Source organism: Papio anubis, chromosome 2 (assembly GCF_008728515.1).
Source record: "Papio anubis isolate 15944 chromosome 2, Panubis1.0, whole genome shotgun sequence".
In the NCBI taxonomy this organism is placed as follows: domain Eukaryota; kingdom Metazoa; phylum Chordata; class Mammalia; order Primates; family Cercopithecidae; genus Papio; species Papio anubis.
This window is the reverse complement of record NC_044977.1, coordinates 61,323,493-61,348,976: the sequence shown is the minus strand read 5'-3', so window position 1 is coordinate 61,348,976 and position 25,484 is coordinate 61,323,493. Positions and strand designations below refer to the sequence as shown.

General features: G+C 36.5%; 1 long non-coding RNA gene across 3 annotated transcripts in view; it reads right to left on the bottom strand.

The window, feature by feature from the left end:
- The window catches only part of LOC110742542, a 70,577-nt gene that overhangs the window by 4,682 nt on the left and 40,411 nt on the right, over positions 1-25,484 (bottom strand). For 2 of the 3 annotated variants that reach the window (XR_002520333.2, XR_004182125.1), the window contains 3 exons: positions 16,524-16,664; positions 14,940-14,984; positions 2,719-2,811 (listed from right to left, as the gene is read on the bottom strand). This is a non-coding gene — a long non-coding RNA (uncharacterized LOC110742542). The remainder of the gene's footprint in view (positions 1-2,718; positions 2,812-14,939; positions 14,985-16,523; positions 16,665-25,484) is intronic. The other variant, XR_004182126.1, reaches the window with a different exon arrangement.

Sequence of the window (25,484 nt, the reverse complement as noted above, 5' to 3'; positions counted from 1 at the left end):
GAGGCAGAGCTTGCAGTGAGACGAGATCACACCACTGCACTCCAGCCTGGGTGACAGAGCGAGACTGTAAAAAAAAAAAAAAAAAAAAAAAAGTAAGAAAGAAAAAAGAAAAAAAAAGAAAAACTACTATAAGCCGAGTTTTGGATATAGTGATAAACAAATAGACATAATCCTTGCCATCCTAGATTTTTAACTAAGAGGATAGACATTAAAAGGTTTCTATACTTTGGAAGTGGATATTAACCATACATGTGAAAGAAAAGACTTAACAATGGGCACATAGTACTTTTATAATAAAAGAGAAATAAATTGAGTATGCCAGCTAGTACAAGTTGCCACATGGGAAAACAGTTGTAGTTTAGAAAAGCCTAGAAGATGTAATTACAGGATTATTTACAGAACGCTGCATGACACTGCATTCTGATTTCACGTCATAACATCATGATTGAAGGCTTCAATGTCAGAGTCAAATTTAGATCTCCCACTTAGAGATGATGGTAATCAGAATCCTTCTATCAGTGAATCCCATACTATTTGAAATACACTGCACTCCAGCAGTGAAATGACAATATGAGGATATAGAGTATAAGTTTGATTTTTTTCTTTCTTATCTTTTCTAAGGAAGTTTAAGAATTTTTCCTGGGTCAATTAAAACAAAAACCAACAGGATGCTTTATATTTTATCTGAAACTACTTTATACTTTTCTGACATCCTTAGAAATTGCAGCCAACACTGAAGTAGAAAGGGAGGAACAGAAAGGAGCATGTGCATTAAAATGCCAACTCTTCCATATGTAAAATCCCAGCTCTTCTTATAAATGGAATGCACTATACAGCACGTTCTCTTGGTCGTGAGAATTAAATGAGTATGTAGAAAAATCCTAGCGTAGTCCCTGTCACAGAATTAAATATTCAGTAAATATTATTCCAGAGGAATTTATTTTTCTATAGGGTATGAAGTATTAATCAAATCTACTTTTCTAAATGCAAGTCAATTTATTCCAACATCTATTAAGAAGCATCCACTTCCCCCATTAAATTTTTGATTCAAAGTTTTAAATTACAAAAGTAAAGTACATTTGTTGTAAAAACTTCAAATAATTCCACAAAAGAGAGAAAAGGTTCTGGTTACTCTCTTCAAAGGAATTCTGAATGCATCTTCTAAAGTATTTTTATATGTGTTTAAATACATTTAATTACAATACTACACACACGTGTGCATATGATTTCCTCTTTAATAAATTGGATCACATTATACTTACAATTCTGTTATTTATTTCTGTCACCCAATATTATACCTCAAAAGTCCTCCCATGGCAATGTATATAGATCCACAGCACTCTTTTTAATATCTGCTAATATGTATGCATATATGCACATATGTATTTATGTATATATATGATGTGATGTAAGACATTTTATTTGGTATAATGACCAATGTAATTATAATTGGCTAATGAAATTTTTTCTGCATATTATCATCCATAGTTATGAAGGTTTTTTTTAATATAAAACCCCGCAGCCATGAAAAATTCTATTTATAGACTTCTTTTCTGGTGCTTAGTTAGAAATCAATGTTGTTTCAGCCTTTACCTATATTTTAAAGACTTATCCACAATCTGGAAACTCAATGTTAGAAGATAAATAAAGATCTCTAGAACACATTTTTTTAACCTAAAACAAATGGGTATTAGAACTTACAGTAGACTATATTTCTCTTTGTCTGAAAGGATTGATCTCCTTTTATAACACATTTTGGAAACCTGAAAAGGGTCTCATGGGAAAATTGTAGCATTTCCTTCATTAGCAATCCTTAAAATAACAATAATTAATCTGGTGGCTTAGCTTGAATTTGGTCTTTTTTACTTTGTATTTATGTATATTTTTAAAGTAATCCATATTTATTATTTTAAAAAGTACTGAAAGTTGTAAACTGAAAACTAAAGTCTCTTAAACTCAAAAACTACCATTTCCATACTCTATAGCTAAGCACTCCAAATAGAAAGCTATTTATTTTAAAAGTCAACTTAAATTTGGCATGCTGAATTCTCATGTTTCTATGGATCTTTCTTCAATTTCTATTTCTGTATCACACTGTTTTGATTACTGCAGAGTGAAAATATGTTTTGAGAGAAGGCAACCCCCTCATCATTATTTTTCTCTTACAAAAATTCCTTGGATAGAGTTTCAAATTTGCTTTTCCAGATGAAGTTTAAAATCAATTTGTCAATTTCTCCAACACCATGGAAAAAAAGAAAAATTTGATTGATTCTTTGGATTAATATATTAATTGAAAGAAGAATTTAAATTCAAAAATGCTGAATCTATATATGAAAAGATATGCTATTGTGCTAATTCTTTTTCAATTAATTCAGATCTTTCTATGTCCTTCAAAAAAACTTTGTAATTTTGGCATTGCACATTTATTGTTACATTTGCTCTTAGATATTTATTTACTATTACATTTGCTCTTAGGTATTTATTTATTGTTACATTTGCTCTTAGATATTTATTGTTACATTTGCTCTTAGATGTTTAATAACTTGTATTGCTAATTTGAAAGCAGTGTTTTATTATGCTGAAACAACTTTGAGATATATTTGACATACAGTAAATTGTACATATTTGAAGTGTGCAATTTGATATGTATATATATGTATATTTTCTACACCTATCAAACCATTGCCACAATCAAGACAATGAACATATCAAACATACCCCCAGATTTTGTGCCTCTTTGTAATCTTTCTCCTTTCTCAAATACTGATCTGTCTTCCGCCATTATGGGTCAGTTTGGATTGTCAAAAATTTCTATAAGCGAAATCATAATATATGCATTATTTTCTCTGGTTCCTTTCACTTAGCACAATTATTTTGAAATTAAACCATGGTGGTTAGTTTGGCAGTTTGTTGAGAAGTTGACATACACCTACAATATGACCCAGGAAATATACATAGGTATTTATCCAAGACAAATGAAAACATATGTCCAAAGACTGGTATATGAATGTTCATACATCTTTATTTGCAAGTGGATATCCAGTTGTTCCAGCACCATTTGTTGAGAAATCTACCCTTTCTTTTTAAATTACCTTTTATCTTTTGTCAATGATCAAAACTATATTTCTATGCTTTTATTCCATTAATCTATATGTCTATTCTTTCACCAATACCATATTGTCTTGATTACTATATTTTACAGTAAATTTTGAAGTCAGATAGTATCAGCTCTCTAATTTTTGTTGTTCCTCAATTTTGTGTTGAGTATTCTGAGTCTTTTTCCTCTGCATATAAACTTTAAAATCATTTTGTCAGTATCCACAAAATAACTTGCTAAGATTCTTATTGGGATTATGTTGAATCTATAGATCAAGTTGGGAAAAACTGACATCTTAATATTTTCTATCCATGAACATAGACTATCTATTTAGTTCTTTTCTGATGTCTTTCAGAGTTTTCTTTTAGTTTTCCTCATACAAATCTTGTACATATTTTGTTAGATTTATATATAAATTTATTTTGGCACTAGTGTAAATGGTGTTGTGCTTTTAATTTCAAATCCCAATTGCTTCATGCTGGCATATAAGGAAGCAATTGATATTTATTAACCTTGTTTCCTGAAACCTTGCTATAGTCACTTTTTCATTCCAGGAGTTTTCTGATTGATTCATTCTATATAAACAACCAAGTCACCTGCAAACAAAAACAGTTACATTCCTTCCTTTCCAATCTTTATATATTTTATTCCATTTTCTTGTTTTGCTGTATTAGCCAGGACCTTCAATATGATGTTGAATAGGAGTGGTGGAAAGGGACATTCTTGTCTTGTTCTCGGATCTTACTGGGAAGGCATCTAGTTTCTCACTACTGTGATATGAAATGTGGGTTTTTGTAGATGTTCTTAATCAATTAAGGAAGTTCCCCTTTAATCCTAAGTTTGCTAAGAATTTTTCACTCTAAGTATTTGCTAATTTTCCTTGTGATTTCTTCTTTGATCCATTTGTTGTTTAACTCTTTAATTTCTGTATATTTGTGAATTTTTCAGTTTTACTTTTGTTATTGATTTCTGACCTCATCCTGTTGTACTCAGAGGACATACTTTCATATATTTTAAAATCTTTGAGACTTAATTTGTTAATACATTGGCCTAATACATTATCTATCCTGGAAAATGTCCCATGTGCACTTGAGAAGAGTGTGTACGTTGTTGTTGGGCAGAGTGTTGTTTTTAGGTCTCTTAGATCTAGGTGGTTTATTGTCCTGTTTAAGTATTCTCTTTCCTTACTCATCTTCTCTATGGCTTTTCTATCCATTATTGAAAGTATAGCATTAAAGTTTCCAACTATTACTGTAGAATTATCTATATTACCCTTCTGTTTTGTCAGTCTTTACTTCATAAATTTAGATGATCTGTCATTATGTGGGCAAATATTTATAATTGCCATAGCTTCTTGCTGTATTGAAACTTTTATTAATATATAATGTTCTTTGTCTCATCTTTTTAAATTTTGTTTGGTATTAATAGAGTTACCCCTGCTCCTTTTGATTACTATTTGCATGGAGTATTTTTTTCATCCTTTTACTTTCAACTTATTTGTGTCTTTGGATCTAAAGTCCATCTCTTGCAGACATCATGTAGTTGTATTGTATGTTTTAATTCAGTCTTTTAATCTCTGTCTTTTGTTTGGAAGCTTTAGTCCATTTACATTTAAAGTAATTACTGATAAGGGCTTACCTGTGATTGTATTTGTTTTCTATATGCCCTATAGCTTTTTTGTCCCTCATTTCCCACATTACTGTCTTCTTTTTAGTTGATTGTAGTGAGGTGTTTTGATTTCATTTCCTTTTGTGCATATTTTGTAGCTATTTTTGTGGAAAATATGGACATTACATTTAAAATTCTAAAGTTTTAACACTACTTTGAATTTATAACCAGCTTGACTTCATAGCATAAAAATCTCTGCTCCTTTGTATTTCTATCCCCACCCATTTGGTTGTTGTCACAAAACTATGTCCCTGTATATATGTATATGCTCTAAAATATAACAATAATTCTTTTAATGCACTAGTTTCTTAAATCATGTAGAAAACAAAATGTGAACTTATACAGCAAAATTACTAGCTTTTACATATCATAATTTTTAAAAATGTATCAGTCTCCTAAATCATGTAGAAAACAAAAGGGAGTTACACATAAATGGCACAATAATATAAGCCTATGTATTTGCCTTTACTGAGATCTTTTCTTCTTTATACAATCTCAAGTTATTGCCTAATGTTCTTTCAATTCACCTTGAAGAATTTCTCCTTTGAGAATTTGAAGGGATTTCTTCACCTTGAAGAAATTCTCCCTTGATAATTTCTTGTAGGGCAAGTCTAGTGGTAACAACTGTCTCAGCTTTAGCTTATATGAGAATATCTTAATTTTTCCCTTACTTCTGAAGGACAATTTTGCTAGATATAGGATTCTTGGTTGCTGGTTTTTTCTTTTAGCACTTGGAATGTATCAGCTCACTATTTTCTGATGTCCAAAGTTTCTAATGAGAAATTTGCTGCTACTCTTATTGTGGATCTCCTGTATGCGAAATCTTGATTCTCTCTTGTGGCTTTCAAGATTCTCTTTGTTTTTTGAAAGTTTGATTGTATTGTATTTCTGTGGGTCTCCTTGAGTTCATCTTATGTGGAGTTCATTAAGCTTCTAGGATGTTTATATTCATGTATGTCATCAAATTTGGGATGTTTTCAGCCATCATTTCTTTAGATATTCTCTCTACTCCTTTCTTTTCTCCCAGGACTCCCACAATGCATGTCCCACATGTCTCTTAAGCTCTGTTCACCTTTCTTCAATCTTTTTTTCTGTTCTTCAGACTTGAAGATTTCCATTGTCCTATCTTTGATTCTGCTGATACTTTGTCTGAAAATCTGCCTTTGAATCCCTCCAATAAATTTATTATTTTGGTTATTATACTTTTCAGCTCCAAAACTTCAATTTGGTTTCTTTTTAGGTTCTCTCTATTAATATTTTCATCTTGTTCATCAACTATTTTCTTGACTTTCTCCACATCTTCCTTTATTTGTCTGAGGATCTGTAAGACAGCTTTTTTAAAGTTTTTGTCTAGTATATCTTCCATCACATCTTTTTCTGTTGATTTTTGTTTTCTTTTCAGTGTGCCATACTTTTCTGGTTTTTTTATGACGCACAATTTTTTGTTAAAAAATGGATTTGACATTTGAATCTAAATCTAAAAAATTTGAATCTAATAATAGCAACTCTGGAAATCAGAGTCTCCCCTTTCCCTAGGGTTGCTGTTTTCGTTTTTGTTTACTGATTTTTTTTATTGTTGCAGACTGTCTCTGTGCCAAGCATCAGCCTAAGGTGTAAACTCAAGGTCTTCTCAGGTCTTTTCTGAGTCTGTGCCTTTCCCAGGGCATGTAAGATCACTTTCTAATCTTCCCTGTATATGCAGTTATTTCTTATTATCTTACTATTTAATGTCTAGCTCCCAAAATGGGGAACAAAGAAAAATAAAGAGAGGAAAAATGTGATGCTGGTCTTTTAAATCCTCTGTGAGTCACTTCAGATAGAAGGGAGGGGCTTGCAACAACAATGGTCTCCCACCTCTCTGTCTGCACCTCTGTGATTAAAAGCAACAAGCAGCAATCAGATCACTGATATTTGGAAGATAAGGCTTTTCTTTGTCCACCCTGTCTCTTATGAGTTGTGTACAAATTACTCCAAAAATATGTGCAAACTGCCTGTCATGGGAGTGAGAGATGCATAACTGTTACTGTTCTAAGGGCTAAAATCAATTGAAATTAACTACACTTGATTTCCCAAGCCTTCCCCTAGAAATTGCAAGCTTTCAACAGACTTCAGAATTCCAAAATAGTTAAATCATCAGACTGATTCTGCCACTGCCATTATTGCCTGGACAAGGGAGACAATTGCCCAGTGCTTCCTATTCTGCCATCTTTCCAGAATTCTCTTTTGCCCAATTTTTAATTGTGTTATTTTTCATTGTCAATAGATGCAAATTTACATATAAAAATACTCATTTTATTAATAGTTGATTGAAAGTAGTCTGAAGGTTGTTGTTTGGGAGTATGTGGAAAAATAGGGTCTCCCCTAACTGTTAATAATTAAGTACAAACATTTTTAGAAGGCAATTTGATGAATGTGCTAACATTTTTTTAAAACATGGGCATAATTCATGGATCCATGAATTCCTTTTCTATGGTTCAATCTGATAGAATAACTTATACAAGTATAAATTATACATAGATTAAAACTACTTACTGAAATATTTTATTTATATTGCAAACATGACAATAATCTGTATATTCATCAAGCAGAGATTGGAAAATACAACATATTTGTAAAATGGGATACTGGGAACTGTTACAGAATACATTTGTGGTCCTGGTCTAAAAGAATGTACGTATGTATCTTTTAATTAAAGCAAGAAAGTAGTTGCAGAATGATGTGGAACGTTTTTGTCATCTATATACACATACTCGCATATATCTATTTGCAAGTTTACATATATATTGCATATGTACATATATCTTACATGCAAAAAATTCCTGAAGGTAGCTTACCTAGCTTCTAACATTTAAAATTTTTATTAATGCTTTTGAATTTTTGAAGAGTATACATTACTTTTATCATTAAAAACTATTAGTTCCCTTCCTTATAATTACATAATAATACAATTAACATTTGCTTATAATATTTTGCAGGTCAAATACTAAGTGCTAAGTGTCATCTTATTTAATCTCAGCATTGCCCTGTCAGGTGCATTTTGTTGTGATCCCCATTTTACATTTGAGAAAAGGGAGCCTGGAGCAGTTCTCTGCTTTCCCCATGGTTGTGTGGGCAGTCAGCTGTGGAGCCAGCAGGATCTGAGTTTAAGTCCTGCTCTGGCACTTGTTGCTAATTGAAAATATGCCTTTATCATTAGTCATGTTAAGTAGTAGCATGACCTTAGTAGATTAACACTGGTAGATTTGCTTCTCATATGACTGGAACCCCTAATTCCTTTGTGTTTTGTGGTTTTCCCCTTACAACAGAATGGGAGAAAGTCCTGAAAAACATTCTGGCATTTAAAAATAAGATCTGAAATGGGCATATTTTTCAAAAACTTAAGTTTTCAAATAAGATAATTCTCAAATCCAGGGACATCAATGTTGTATCTTCCAACAGAAGATAGATAATTACTTAGGGTATCTGGAAAATGCTGAGAAAAATCTAGGAGTTAATACACTATTTTCAGTCCCAAATCTTCTGAACTGCTTTCCAGAAATCACTGTGCTTCTACAGTTTGGGAATCAGTATACATATCCTCAATGCTCTGATTCATTTGTGGAAATATCAATTAGTCCTAAGATATTTCTTTTATTTTTGAAAACTCAACCTGAAAGGCATGGAAATAATTCCTACGTACCAACATGGCAAGGATTCTGGCTTAAAAGAAATCTTCAGAGATGACTGACTTCTAGAAGCTGATTGAAAGCTTCAGGTGGACAGGCATGCATATCCAAGGGCTTCATTAAAGACCTTATCCCCATCGCTTCGTTTTATCATCTGGTACTAACTCCCAAAGAGGTTAAATGACTTTCCCAACAGACTTCCAGCTAGTTTGTCAGAGCTTCAGCCCTTTTCTCTTTGGGGCCAAGACTACCTGTGTTTCCACCTGGAGTTGTCATAGCAGAAGGACATGGGGTAGTGTGCCCAGAGTGCCTTGAGCCACTTAAGCAACGGAGCTATTCCAGGATGGCAAGGTTACTTGTTGTTACATGATACAAAACTCTTTTAATAAGAAACTATAGGAAAACATATCATAGAGCAGAATGACAACCCTAATAAGATTCTCCAGGGATTTGACACCACTTACCTATGTATGAGGATGATGCAATGCTACTATTTGAGAACTTCTCCACTGTACCATATTCAACTCAGTATATATTACATAATGGACATTTTATTTGTGAGCTAACCTGGTTTGGGGTCTCCAGGGCATTCTAACTAAATGGTAAATTGGCTGTGACTGTTTTTCAAAATAGCAGGTCAGGACTCATTAGAGGGCTGTGAAATCAGTTTAGTAGGTCACAAACTGTGTGTACATGTGTATGTGTATGTTTAAGGAAATAGAATTAAAAAATCAAAATGCATTGCATGTATTAAAGATAATAATTATTTTGTAAAATATTTCAGCTGTGTGTATTTGTGTATTTCTTATTGGGGGTTTCAATCAAAAAATTATGAAAGCTTCTTTTCTATGAGACATCTTTACTCTGACCTTATATGTAGCTAAGTCAGAGAAGAACTTGTTAAGAAACAAGTCGTCCTTACAACAAACTAGATGCCTATACACTGATTTGACAACACTAGTTAGGAAGTCTTAAACAAAAATTTATTTTTCCACAACATATTATGATGAATCAAATTCCTAGACCAACCAAAACCTGAATCCATGCATATAGACAAGAACTAGAAGTTCAAATGAGATAATGAAAACAGTTAACATGTCAAGGTGATGGAACTGTGGGGGTGGGTTTTCTTTCTTTATCATTTGATATAAATAGAAATCAAGAGAAAAAAATGCACTCTGTAAAATTACCTACTTTGGGTAAGGGGTTTGAAGAAAGCAACATTGTACACAGACACTTTAGTAGGGCTTAGAATAGTTATTTTAGAGTTTAGAAGAAATGATAGAGATTATCTAGGTCATCCCTGTCATCCTGCTGATGAAGTTGAGTGACTCTTTTAAGATCATACAGCTCATGAAAGAGCAGGAAATAAAACCAGCTCCTGACTGACTCCAAATCTGTTGTTCTTTTCCCTGCACACTACTGCCCTAGCTGGTAGCATGCTGATATAAAGAACCTTTGTCATAGATACCTAGAAGGAGGCAGGTAAAGGAATGATACACACAGAGCAGGGAAATACAATCCCACCAAAGAAAACTTGAACCATTTGATGATTTTATTTAGACTGCCTCAGGTGAGAAACTGAGGCTCTTTGGTTTCTGAGTCCTGGAAAAAAAAAATTTGTAACATTATCACACATGGAATCAGAGACCTTAGAGAGCATATGGTCTGACTCTTCTTAGACCTAGGAAACTGAGGACCAAAGAGGGGAGATATACTTAATTAGGGTCACACTTCAGCTTGGGTGAAGAGAGAGGACTCAAGTCCCAGTAGCCTAATTCTCAGATGATGGAATTTTTTTCCATGGTATCATGTTCTCTCTTCTCCATATAGATGTATTAAAATAAAAGATAATGACAACAAAATGCCCCAAACCTACAAAGGGCCAAAGAACAGCTTCAAGTGTTGATAGGGTTTCCTCTTAAAAACCAATCAGCAACTATTGGGAAGGATAACTGACTTTATAAATGCCTGCTCCAAAGCAGTGAAAGTATTTGCATGAGAATAAATAGCATCCATTTCTAACGCTTAATTTACTCCTCAATCATTTCTCATCTCCTATTGTGCTCCTGGGAAAACTGGATTACACAGATATTTGGTGCAAAATCAGTTCACAAACTCTGGATAACTTTCTCCTTTAATATTTTACTTTTGAGTTCCTGGATGCTCATTTTCTACTGTCAGAAAAAATAGAGCCTCCAGACATTGACTGGGCTTAGAACAGTTTTTTCAGGAAATTATTATTAGTAGAAGACATAAGCGATCAATATTGATGAACAATGTTATTACTAGTTGTTTAATAGGCAAAGAGGATAAAAACGAAAGAGTTGGCAAACTAGACTTCTCAGCTTCTCTTAGTAGATGACTTCATATACTGTGGTCACTCTTATGCTTTGATAAATCTATGCTCAGACTAGAGATAATGATAAGCTGGCCTGCTTAATGGGCTTCATAGAGCCCATCAAATAGAATCCCTGGCATGCAGAAACTTAATGATCAAGCTAATGGAGACATTATTGATGAAAATACATGACTGTCTCCTGAACAGTAAGGCCAATTAATTAACAGTTATTTACTTCTGTAACAGTTATTACAGAAAACTCTGAGACATAATTTTGCAGGAAGTTTTCCTAAAAGTTTTTAGAGTTCCAGAGACCTGCATTCAAATCTCAGTCCTGCCATTTTTCTAGGAATATGGCTTAGAGGCTCTGAGTAGGTAAGCTCCCTCAATTGTAAAATGTGAATGCTAGTGCCATCCTTCCTTTTATTAAAATATTTTGAATACATATTATATACTCATGATACAAAATATATGTGGTACAAGAGTATCCAGTGAAACACATTATTCTTCCCTCCACTGATAGCCACAAAATGCTTCTCCCTGGTACAATGCCTGTTACCTAATTCATGAGTTCTCTTCTACAGATATTCCATGCATTTATAAACACACACATTTACACCCATACATATTTTTAAATTACATCTGAGTACCTATTTTTAGGGTTGTCAATTAGGCAAGTAGATAAAGCTTGTAAGGCATCCAGTCCCTAATCATATTATTAGCGGGTTTTTCAAAGTACTTTAAAGAATCATTTACAATATACAATGTTTGCTAGTGCCCAAATTCTAGGAGCAGTAGCTGGAAGGAAGCCATTACCCACTGAGGAGAAAGAACTTCTGACATATCACTCAGCTGACACACTGTAAGGCATCGATGATGCCGGCCATCTGTTTCATTTTCTTTCACTGCCAGAGTATCATAAATTATCTTCTGCAGCAATCAAGTTCTATCCCTTTCTGTAGCAAGTGTCTATGGTGGAAGAAATACATCAAGCTAAACAAAGTTGGAGATATCCAACTGTCTAGGTCATCCAAGTGATGGAAACAGTAGCAAAGGAAGTTTAGGTGGATCTTGGAAGCCAAACTGGATTTCTTAAGAACTTTAAATGAAGCAGCACCACTGAATTCAACTTAAAAGAATATCTCAAAACGTGCAAAGACAAGAATATAGTCTTAGAACTATTACATATTGGAGTTGGAAGGTAGACATAGGAAGCATTATTGTTCCTTATTCTCACCTTTCCTATGTTCATGTCCCTTGACATGATTTTTCATTTTTCCCCCTAGAGGCAGAATCCGCCTCTTTGATTCTAGTCTTAACCACATGGCATGCTTTGATCAAAAGAATGTAGGTAAAAGGGACAGTGACGCAGTTTTGAGCTCAGGCATTAATGGTTATTGAATGTTTCTACCCACCCATTTGCACTTTCTGCCCTCACCATGAGCAGATCCCCCCTTGGGTTACCCAGTGGCCCAAGAAGGATGAAAATCACATTAAGCATTAGAACCGGATCCTACCTAGAACACAGACATGTCAAGGCTAGATCAGCTGAACCCTAGTCAATCTGCAAATTTATGAGTTAGGATGATGATAATTTAAGTCAGAAAATTTGATGTGGCTTGCTATATAGGATTATCATGGCTACAGCTGATTATAGCTCTCATAGATCACTTCTAAAGGGGAAGGAATGTTTCTATGTTTCAGCTTTGCATAGTGACGACCACACAATAGGCACTTATATTTGTTGCATTGTATTTAACCTAATGCAACAGCTTATTCTCAGATGAGGATTCCTCTGGGTTTACAGAGGACTGACTTATTGTCTATGGAAATGTAGAATTGGATTTCCCTATCCTCCAAGCTAGGGAACAATGACCTTAAAAAAGTAGGGCTTCTCGGCCTTGTCACTATTGACATTTGGGGCCATCTCTAATCTCTACACACTAGATCCCAGATATGTAAAAACCGAAAATGTCTTCAGACATTGCCAGATATACCAAGTAGAGCAAAATTGTCCATAGTTGGGAATCAATGAGCAATTACAACACTTTTGACTACATAATTTTTAACTGCTAAAACATACACTTTAAAGAATGCAGACTGGATAAAATATAAGGGTAACTGATATCTTACTCATATAAGTTTTGTTACAAGTATTTAAGACACTGGAAATCATAGTTATGAGTTAACTAAAGACCAATGTGGAACCTAAATTAACCACCTTCATCAACTACAGAATGGAGCACAAGGCAATTCTTTGTAGTTAAAACGATTTTAGCAATAGAATTTTAGATGCTCATTCTTATGGATCCATTCTGTCTTCCTGGTATTCTGGTCATTTTTACCATTTTCCTTATTACAGCTCAGGAAAAAGTCTGCAGGGCCAGGCCAGGGAATAAGAAAATCCCTTTTCTTTGTTAAGATTTTCCTGATTCTTGATGAAGACTTGAACGCTCTCTTGGCTCATTCATCCCTACTGGCTATCTGATGGCACTGATTTCCACCTAGCATTGGGGCTGCACTTATCTCGGCACACGATGGAACTCATTAGCTCATCATATACATTTCCTATCCTATTAGCCACTGATACCTTCTGTAACCGTGCTTCTTCTATCTACCCATTAGAATTTCGAGGACTACTTCCATAACATACAGATGCTTAGCCTCACCCCAGACCATTTAAATTTAACTTCCTGGAAATAAAGCTGAACACTAGTCATTAAAAAAAAATATCCCCTTGTAATTTCATTGAGCAGGCAGGGTTGACAACTAGTGTTTTAAAACATACATCATATGAGGTCACATTTAGTTAAAGAACCAGTCACATGAAGAACACCACCCAAAGCTCTTACCACGACCCATAGGGTCCTACAAGATCTAGCCCCTGGCTATCCCTCTCTTATCTCTAACCACACTCCCAACCCTCTCTGCTCAGCCACACTGCTCTCCCTGTTAACCCTGACATGCTTCAAGTAGGACCTTTGCCTCAGGATCTCTGCTTTTTACATCTCTTGTCCTAGAATATTCTTTCCCAGATGTTCACACGGTCCAAAACCTGAGCTCATCCAGGTGATTCCTCAGATACCCATTTGCCAAGATGTTTTCCCTGACCTCTCTACAGAAAAGAGCAACCTTTTTCTCTGCAACCTCATCAGCATCTGTTGTTTCTTGCCTTTTTAATAATCACCACTCTCACTGGCCTGAGATGGTATCTCAGTCTGCTTTCTATTTGCATTTCTCTGATGATCAGTGGGGAGGTAAACTAGTTCAACCACTGTGGAACACAGTGTGGTGATTCCTCAAACATCTAGAAGCAGAAATACCATTTGACCCAGCAATCCCATTACTGGGTATATATCCAAAGAAATATAAATAATTCTATTACAAAGATACATGCATGCGTATGTTCATTGTGGCACTATTCACAGTAGCACATACATGGAATCAACAAAAATGCCCATCAATGACAGACTGAATAAGGAAAATGTGGTACATATACACCATAGAATACTATGCAGCCATAAAAAGGAATGAGATCATGTCTTGTGCAAGAACATGGATGGAGCTGGAAGCCATTATCCTCAGCAAACTAAGGCAGGAACAGAAAACCAAACACTGCATGTTCTCACTTGTAAGTAGGAGCTGAACAATGAGAACACATGGACACAGGGAGGGGAGCAACACATAATGGGACCTGTCAGGAGTGGGGTCGGGGTAGGGAGAGCATTGGGAAAAATATCTAATGCTAGCTGGGCTTATTACCTAGGTGATGGGTTGATACGTGCAGCAAACCACCATGGCACACGTTTACCTATGTAACAAACCTGCACATCCCGCACATGTACCTCAGAACTTAAAATTAAAATTAATGAAAGAAAAGAGCACCTTTTAACTCTCTATCCCCCAAACTTCGCTGTGTTTCTTCAGAGCACTTATTAAAATATGACTTAGATAAATGTGTATATTTGTTCATTTTCTCCCTCCTCATGAAGGCAGGGACTGAACATGTTTTGGTTCACTTCAATACACCCAGCATTTGTATCAGTGCCCAGAATCTAGAAAGAACCCATAAAACATTTGCTGAAAGATTTTAACAAATAAGAACTACAAAACATGTTTATGTTTATTCCAATTCAGGCACTGGATTAGGTGCTTTATAAATGATTACCTCATTTCTTCTTCAGAGGAAGTCTTGTTTTTCTTAATTAAGAAACTTGAGAATGAGAAAAATTAAGAAAAACACACAAAGTCAAATACATAATAAGTTCTAACATCATAATTAGAACCCAGGATATTTTCATTCCTATATTCCTTTATCCCTCTAACACAACAGCCCTTCTACTTGGGGTTTTTCTTGGACAGAGCATAGAGGGGAAGAACTCAGGGCGTTAGGCAGTTTGGGTTTGTAATGGCCACCATAAAGCTCTGACTGTGAGCAAAACAATGAATCTTCTTTGACCCTAGTTTTCTTGCCTGTAAAATGACTGGTTTGAGCAACATCATATTTAAGAACCCTGCAGAGCTTGAAAATTCTACTGTAGACAAAACTGGGCTTGCCCTCTATGGCCATAGACTACAGAACCACCAGGGAAAAGATGACAAAGATTCACATTCAGGTCACCATGAAAATTCCATTTCTAACAAATGCAACTTTTTGAAAGGTAGCCAGGCTTCCGTGAGGGGTGGTCAGTCTCTACAGCTGTGAGGTTCAATCTTGTCTTCAGGGAATAGCCTGAAGCGCCTTCTTCCTTGCACTGGGGTTGAACTTGAAAACTTCTGAGTTTTAGTATATACATACATATATAGTATATACATACAGATTCTGTGATATTCTATTTTTCGTGGACATTATGTTTGTTAAATAATTATGACTCTGCTTTGCCAGCCTGTCACAGCATAGAGAAACGACCTGTCTCTATATTGTCCTGAAATATAGGCCTCAGCAAACAATATGGAGTCATGGACCACAGGCATCCTGTGTTCTGCCATTGCAGGGGAGTAATTACCACAATGTTCCTTCATTCCAGACTCTTCCTGGGCCAACCAGCATCCCTCATGGGGAGAGGGCAGCCAATCAGCATTCAGATACTCCAAAGAGCAAACTGACAGCTTGGATCCCAGCAGTTGGTTTGATTATCCCCTTAGAGAGAGTGTGCAGCTGAAGTCTCTCATGGAAAATGAGTCAAGGTGGGAGAAAATTCCAAGTTGTTTATAAGTGAGAGCTTCATCTTTAAACAGCTTTGAAAGGAAGCCTGTCACTAAGGACTGAACTGAATTTTCCATTCCAAGACTTAATTCTCTTTAGGGCTTAACAGTCTTTCCTGCTGCTGCTATTTCCAGAAATAACCAAAATGCCTACAGAGTGATGTCAATGGCACCAGTGATCAGATAACAGCCTGCACTATGAAGTAACAGATGAAGCTTTTCTGTTAAATATAAAACAAACTGCAGAAACCCTGAATACTTTTCTTTTGAATCAGCATGAAATGTATATATATATATATAACTTTTGCTCTAATTTTGCCTTGAATTGTTATTCTTTGGGCTAGGGTTTATAACCTCTTCGACTCTACTCGAAAGTGGTGAAATTTAAATGATAATGTCTTCTGTTCTCCAGAAATTCTGTTAGAAGCAAACTATAGCTTCAAAGAATTATTTCCCAAAGGCAAAATTGCTGCTGACACTATTTAAGAAATACTACTTAGGTTTGGCTCAGCAGGGTTAAGTAGACACAAAGAAAGGGAATATTTACCCAGCTCCAAAGGGACAGAAGGAAACAGTACATCAGCACAGTTTTGTCTGTGGAATTCAGAGCACAGGTTGGTGCTTCGTATCAAAAATCTCATCCATGCATCAGTTCTTCAATCCGCCTTCTCTATTACTTTCCATAACTCTAATAAAGAGAGGAAATTTAGTCGCATGTCACATGACGTCTTGACACACTTACATTGCTATCATTTCCTTTCTGAACCATTAAGCAAGTATTTTGACTTTTCCTTCTCTGGATGTATTAGTTTTCCTGTGCTGCTGTAACAGAACACCGTATACTTAGTGGCTTAAAACAATACAAATTTATAATCTCATAGTTCTGTAGATCAGAAGTTGGTATGACTCTCACCAGGCTAAAACCAATGTGCTGTCAGGTCTGTGTTTCATTTTAGAGGGTCTAGGGGAGAATCTGTTTCCTTGCTCATTTAGGTTATAGGCAGAATTCATTTCCTTTCAATGTGGGACTGGGGTCTCCATCTTCTTAATGACTGACAGCTGAGGTCCATTCCCAGCTTGTAGATGTTGCCTATGTGTCTTGGCTTGTTACCCCTTCCTACACGTGCAAAGCCAGCAATGGCTGGTAGATCTGTTGTAACCTGGGTTATGAGAATAATACTAAAGTAGTACTCGCATTGGATTAGAGGACCCTCTAGGGAAAGAGGAGACTTTTAGACAGGGAGACTTCATTACCACCGGCAGTAAAAGGCCCTTAATTTACATGAGCTAGTCAAATAGTCCTTGTGGAAACTCTAGGATTTGCAGTACAGATGTGTCTCAGGTCAAGGTCAGATCTATCCTATTTCAGTCTAGGCAGAAGTGCAATAAAAATAGAATAAATATGGGAGTTTATAAAAAGCTACATTCAGCTAGATCTTTACAGACAACCTATTTTTATGCCATATGTATATTAGCATTATCAGGAGAAATGCACTTTTAGATATAACATTATTTGTGAACACTAAAAGCTTTCATCAAAATATTTCCAATGACTTTGGAAATTTGTTGGTAAGGAGAAGTATATGAACTATATTTGAACCTGAAGTTAACTTTATTTGCATTCCCATTTTCTTGTTTTAGTCAACAAAATGTTCCAGAGTTTCCAGCAAATGCCTTGTCATTATTGATTTTGAAGTAGAAAATGAATGTGTAAAAACTATAATTCTGGAAGAATGGTATATGTATATATGTGTGTGTATATATATGTGTATATATATATGTGTGTATATACGTACACATACATATATATACACACATACATATATATGTGTATGTATCTCACTTTTAGGGGCCTCGGGGACTTAAGTTTACTTACAGGTCTAGAAGCAAAGAAAGGCAGGTCTTGAGGACCTGTGTATATATATACACATATATATATACACACACACACACAGGATGAGGCAGAGATAGACAAACTATATATAGGCCATATAGCATATGTACATATATATTCTAGATGCTGAGACTAATGCATAGCTATTGATTCAGATTAGATTAAAACATAGGACATTAGTATGCATCTGTCCTTTAACTTTCAATTTTGTCCTAGCACATTGAAGTTAAACTTACCTTGCCTTTAAACAAACTAAAGGAAATAAAGATGAATACCCTGTGAGGCTTACATTGACCACTGAGAAAAGAGCAGAGTTCCCACTCCTTCACATGTTGAGGGCCCTAGACTCTTAGACTAAGATTCATAAATTGTTAAATAGACAGTGCCTTAGAAATCACATAGTTGGACCCATTTGTTTTCTATGGTAACACATAGCTCTTTTCCATTCCTGTTTTGCATCACTTATTCTACACTAAGGAGGACAACTATCCATCAATGATTAATGAACTTCAAAGATATTCATTAGGTTGTATTTTCTAGGGTATAGAGCTTTGGCAGAAACAGTTTATAATCTTACAGTTCTCTAGATCAGAAGTTAGTATGAATCTCACCAAGCTAAATCCAAAGTGCCGGCAGGGCTGCATTTCATTTTAGAGGGTCCAGGGGAAAATGTGTTTCCTTGCTCATAAGCTTTGGTGGGGGAAAGTCTTTTGGGGCACTTTCATTCATGAGGTTGGAGTAACAAACCAATTAAGTTTGCCCAGCCCTGCTCTCTTGTTCTCCTGTGGCAAGATTAGAAAGCTGTACTTCTGCTTTGGAGTTGTTTAGATCTGAGAAGACTTACAGACTAGGAGACTCTCAACATTGGGAAATATCATCCCGAGTTCTGAGTCTCCTTCTCTTGGTCTTGTTTTGTCTCATAGAAAGCTGTGGTCTTCCTAGAAGAATGACCCTAGAAGGATTACTTCTTGACACTAGAGTGGTGGAACCAGAGGATTGAGCAACAATGTGAACTTGGGGGATGGCCACCTGCTGGCTCCTTATACTTGCTTTGCTTCCAGGTTGGGCCAGCCTTTAGTGTGTTTATTACTCAGGATTCTCCAGAGAAGCAAAATAGTGGAATGAATACACTTCCTTGTAGGTCACACATTGTATCTCACTTTTAGGGGCCTGCTGGGACTTACGTCTACTTACAGGTCTAGAGGCAAAGAAAGGCAGGTCCTGAGGAGAATCAGCATTGTTTTGCATGGCAGGTTCCTGAGAAGAGACAGTTTTCTCAGGCAATGCAGGGTAAACCTCCACAGGCAAGCTAGAAAGGCTATACCACTGGGATTAGGCCACTTCTGCTGGGGGTGGAGAGGGATATTTTGCCTAGGGTGGAGAATCCCTTGTCATGCTGCCCTCATCACTCCATTTAAAATTATTTCAAAATTTTTCCTGATGATTTCTCAATAAATTTAACAGACCCTTCGAAAACATCCCTGCTATACTTAGTGGTACTGAATACAACTGGCCAACACGCTTTCTTGCTAATTTCTGTCTTTGACAGCACCAGTAAAGAATTGAGGGGCTTGATGTCCCCAGCTTGATCAGGGTCTTCTCACATGTACCCATTTCAACTTATAAGAACCCATTATTTCCCATCAATGCCCTCACTTTAAACAGTTGACACCATGTCAGGCTGTGAGCTCAACTTATACTGTAATTAAGCCAGTTGCAGGATGAAGTTCTGCATTAGATTTTCAGCAATTTCAGCCCTGTGGAAACAGGAGAAAACAGTCTCCTTCAGGACACACGTAGAAGATCTTAGGTCTTTTATGCAGCACTTAAACTGGAAATTCAAATTCCTGAGCTCATCCTTATCTATCACCACTTTGTCTAGTGACATTAGCAGCAATCAACCAGTGTCACTGTTTCATTTATTTTCCAAAAATATTGAAAAGTATCATATAGGGTCATGTAGCTCCTTGCTTCTTTTAAGTGATTATTAGGAGTAAGAATATTTTGTATATCTCTGTAAAAGTTAAGGCCATGGGATATCAGTTCTCTCTGTATTACTGGAAATAGAGTCATTGGCATCTTTAATCAAAGAGCCGATTCCAAAAACACCAGAATCAATTCAGAAAAACTCATCTTTAAAATTCTCTAGAATCATTTTTGGTACCAAAATCTTTTTAGTCAGGGTTCTCCAGAGAAACAGAACTAGTACCAGATACATATCACCCTTCCTTTGACATTAAGCTTCATTTTACAAATGTAGAAACTGAGATTCAGAAATACAGGTTCATTTATTGATAGTCACCTTGCTGGCTCAAGGCAGAGCTAGCAATAGGGCTCAGAGAGATGTTATATACTGCTCTTCTCATCATACACTGTTGAACGAAGAAATCATTGAATATACTTCAGTTACTTGGCATGTCCAGGAAATAGGTAATTCTGTTTAACTAAGGAATAGACAATTTAGTAAGTGGTATGACCCAGTCCTCTGATGCCAATGCTCAGTCTTGGAACGAAAATAACTTTTGGGAGCACCTAACCAGGTTGGGAGATCTCTCACCCCCGTGCTTTCGGAAACATAGCCAACCAAGAATCTTCAGTTGAGAAAGGAGACCATCCATCCATTATCATATCAGTACACTTGAAAGACTTCTCACAAAGGCAGCTGCTGACAACTTAAGCTAAACAGAGTAAGTCCAAGCAGGAAAATTAAAAAACCTTTTCCCCAAACTTCATAAAAGAAAAAACTCCAGCAATGCAATAGAAATAATAGCTGTTTCCAAAATATCATTTTGATGCAAAACTAAGAGCTAGAAAAGGATCCGAAAAGTAAGAATTGACCCACGTTTGTGAAAGTAGTAACTGAGAGAAAATGTGAACTTCTAAACAGCTCTGGAGCCTTCGGCTGGCTAACCAAACTAAAAGTAAAATGAGGCTGTTATGAAAAATCGTAAAACCTGCTGGAGCTGAATGCTCAGCAAATGGGTTAAAAACTTTGTTGGCCAAAGCTGTCCTCCTGTCACCAAGGCTTTGGGTTTTATTTGCTAGAGGCCCCACAGTTAGTGATTTAACATTTATAAAGCAGAGAGATCACTGAATTTAGGCTCCAATAGACAAGAGTTTCTAAACTGGTCTTATCCAGCCACAGGGCCTTTGCACAGAAAATATCTCTCTTCCTAAATGTGTACATGTCTCCTACCCATTTTGGCCTAAATGCACGGGTAACTCCAGAGAGATGATGACAACATCCTTATGAGAATAGCTTCCCTCCATCGCACACTCTATCTTGTGATCTTTCGTTTTCTTCATAGCATCACATCAGTTATTCTTGGGTGTCTGGGATTGAATTTGTTGCTTATTGTATACAAGTCTCTTAACCTCTCTCAACCTCCCTTAGTTTTCTCATCAGAAATAATGTAACATTTCCTACTGGACAAAGTTTTCACACAGATTAGATGATAGTGTGTTTTAAGCACTTATATCTGGTATGGGAATACAGTGAGAACTCAAAGGTCTTAGCTGTTTCTATTGCCATAATCTGAAATTCTTTCTAAATTTACTTTATGATATTAATCTCCCCTGCCTACTCCCATACCAATTACAGTAGGAGAAGTGGGACAGGACTGTTCTTCTTCACAAATGTATCCCTAGCCCCTAGAGAAGTGTCTGGCACATCACAGATACTCAAATGATTTGCTGAATGAATCAATCAGTAACCAAGGGCAAGTCCTGAATTATTTGAGCCTCAGTTTTGCCATCTGTAAAAGAGAGATAATGGCTCCCAACCCATAGGTTATGAAGAATCAAATGAGATTTATATCCCTGCTTCTCCAGCTGGAACACATGTGCCCCAGGGAATAATTTGGAATACCAAGAGTATGTAAAGTTAAATTAAACACATAGCATAGTTCATTTATTTTTAAAGGGGCTATTTGTTTTGTGCTTGTTCAGTTGTTATGTTCCTTATAGATTCTGGATATTGGTCCCTTGTTGGATGCATAGTTTGCGAATATCTTCTCCCATCCTGTAGGTTTTCTCCTTATTATGTTGATAGTTTCTTCTGATGTGCAGAAGCTCTTTAGTTCAATTAGGTCCTACTTGTCAATTTTTGTTTTTGTTGCAATTGCTTGTGAGGCCGGCCTACTTTTTGTTGTTCTTGTGAGTGTGTGTATGAGGAAGAACATGTGCAAACCCAAAGAACCAGCAGGTTAATATGCAGTGACTGATTAGAAAATACACTTTAGAGTTCAAGGCAGCCAGTGGCTTTAGCTCCAACAGCATATCACAGTGAACAAGACAAGCCAGTTCCCTGAAGACAGATTAAGCTGATAACGATGGCAGTGACAGACTACAGGTATTCCCCCCGAGTGGCCACTTTGGATTTCTTGATACCCACACTCTAGTTTGACACGTATTCTTACTGCATGAACCAAACCCTTAACATGAATTTATAAAAAATTTGTAGCATTCCTGGTAAAATAAGGCCTCTACCCTTTACCATCTTTCTCCATTGAACAATTCCTTTGAGTCAACAGAGGTTGATGACAGTAGAGACCCCTTCAATCTACCTCTTGAAATTACACACAAAATGGCTACCAGAACCTGAAGATATTGTGCTTGACCACTTATGGACAGCTTTTGGGGGCATCTCTCATCAGTAATTGCTATGATTTGAATGTGCGCCCTCCCCCACCAAATTCTGGTGTTGCCAATGTGATAGTTTTAAGAGGTGGGCCCATGAAGAGATAGTGAGGTCATGAGGGCTTCTCCCTTGTTAATGGGATTAAGGTCCTTATAAGAGAGGTCTCTTGGCTGGGTGTAGTGGCTCACGCCTGTAATCCCAGCACTTTGGGAGGCCGAGGCGGGTGGATCACAAGGTCAGGTGTTCGAGATCAGCCTGACCAACATGGTGAAACCCCGTCTCTACTAAAAATACAAAAATTAGCCTGGCATGGTGGTGGATGCCTGTGATCCCAGCTACTCAAGAGGCTGAGGCAGGAGAATCACTTGAACCTAGGAGGCGGAGGTTGCAGTGAGCCGAGATTGCACCACTGCACTCCAGCCTGGGTGACAGAGCAAGAATCCATCTAAAAAAAAAAAAAAAAAAGTCTCTTGCAGTGTTCTGTCTCTTGCCCATCCATCCCTGCCATGTAAGGACATAGTGATCCTCCCCTCTAGAGGATGTAGTCCTCACTAGGCAACTGAACTTGCTCTTGGACTTCTCAACCAAGAACTGTGAGAAAATAAATTGTTGCTCTTTATAAATTACCCAATCTCATATTCTGTTATAGGAGCACAGAGAAAGATAGCAACAAGATTTTAAGACTGGAACTTGCTGGTGAAGTTTATGAGACACACACCTCATTTTATTCTACTTCTTTTTATTGCACTTTACAGATGTTGTGTGTTCTTTTATTTTAACAGGTTGAAGGTTTGTGGCAGCTTTGCATTAAGCAAGCCTATCAATGCCACTTTCCAACAGCATGTGCTCACTTCATGGCTCTGTGTCACATTTTGGTAATTCTTGCAATATTTCTAATGTTTTCATTATTATATGTTTTGATGATCTGTGATCAGCATTCTTTGAAGTTACTATTCTAATTGTTTTGGGGTGCCATGAATCATGCTCATATAAGACAACAAACTTAACAGATAAATGTTGTGTGTATCCTCACTCACTGCTCCACTGTTCAGCTGTTCCCCCATTTCTCTCCCTCCCCTCAGTTCTCCCTACTCCCTGAGACACACAAAATTAAAATTGGGCCAATTAAAAACCTTAAAATGCCCCTATGTGTTCAAGTGAAAGAAAGAGTCACATGTCTCACTTTAACCAAAAGCTAGGAAAGAATAAGATCAAACCAGTTACAACACGTCCTTATGCCAAAGCCTGTTCCACAGCAAGGCTCCAACTCTCTTCAAAACTATGAAGGCTGAGAGAGGTAAGGAAACTTCAGAAGAAAAATTGGAAGCTGGCAGAAGTTGGTTCATGAAGTTTAAGGAAATAAGCTGTTTCTATAACATAAAAGTGAAAGGTAAAGCAGCAAGTGCTGATGGAGAAGCTGCAGCAAATTATCCAGAAGATCTAGCTGAGATAATTGATGAAGGTAGCTATACTAAACAACAGATTTTCAATGTAGATGAAACAGCTTTTTTTTTTTAAAATTTATTTATTATTATTATACTTTAAGTTGTAGGGTACATGTGCATAACGTGCAGGTTTGTTACATATGTATACTTGTGCCATGTTGGTGTGCTGTACCCATCAACTCGTCATTTACATCAGGTATAACTCCCAGTGCAATCCCTCCCCCCTCCCCCCTCCCCATGATAGGCCCCGGTGTGTGATGTTCCCCTTCCTGAGTCCAAGTGATCTCATTGTTCAGTTCCCACCTATGAGTGAGAACATGCGGTGTTTGGTTTTCAGTTCTTGTGATAGTTTGCTAAGAATGATGGTTTCCAGCTGCATCCATGTCCCTACAGCTTTATCCTGGAAGAAGACGCCACATGAGACTTACATGGCTAGAAAGGAGAAGTCGATGTCTAGCTTCAAAGAACAGGCTGACCCTCTGGTTAGGAGCTAATGCAGCCAGTGACTTTAAGTTGAGGCCAATGCTCCTTGGCCATTCTAAAAATCCTAGGGCCCTTAAGAATTTGCTAAATCTACTCTGCCCATGCTCTATAAATGCAAAAACAAAGTCTAGATGACAGACATTTTTTTATGGCATGGTTTACTTAATATTTTAAGCCCACTATTGAGATTTATTGTTCAGGGAAAAAAAAAGATTTCTTTCAAAATATCACTGCTCATTGACAATGTACCTGGTCACGCTAGAGCTCTGATGGAGATGTGCTAGGTGATGAATGTTGTTTTCATGCCTGCTAACACAACATCCATTCTGCAATCTATGGATCAAGGAGTAATTTCAATTTTAAAGTCTTGATATTTAAGACACACATTTCATAAGCAATAGCTGCCATACATAGTGATTCCCCTGATGAATCCCTGCAAAGTAAACTGAAAAACTTCTGGAAAGGATTCACCACTCTAGATGCCATTAACAACATTCGTGATTCATGAGAGTAGGTCAAAATATCAGCATTAACAGGAGTTTGAAAGAAATAGATTCTAATCCTCATAGATGACTTCCAGAGGTTTGAGACTTCAGTGGAGGAAGTAATTGCAGATGTGGTGGAAATAAAAAGAACTAAAACTGGAAGCAGAGACTGAAGATGTGACTAAATTGCTATAATGTCAGAATAAAACTTGAATGAAGACTGGCTTCTTATGAATGAGCAAAGAAAGTGGTTTCTTGAGGTGCAAAACTATTTCTGCTGAAGATGCTGTGAATGTTGTTGAAATGACAACAAACTAGAGCATTACACAAATTTAGTTAATAGTGGCAGGATTTGAGAGGATTGACTCCAATTTTTTTTTTTAATTTATTTATTATTATTATACTTTAAGTTGTAGGGTACATGTGCATAACGGTGTTTGTTACATGTATATTTGTGCCATGTTGGTGTACAACTCCATCAACTCGTCATTTACATCAGGTATAACTCCCAATGCAATCCCTCCCCTCCCCCTCCCCATGATAGGCCCCGGGTGGTGTGATA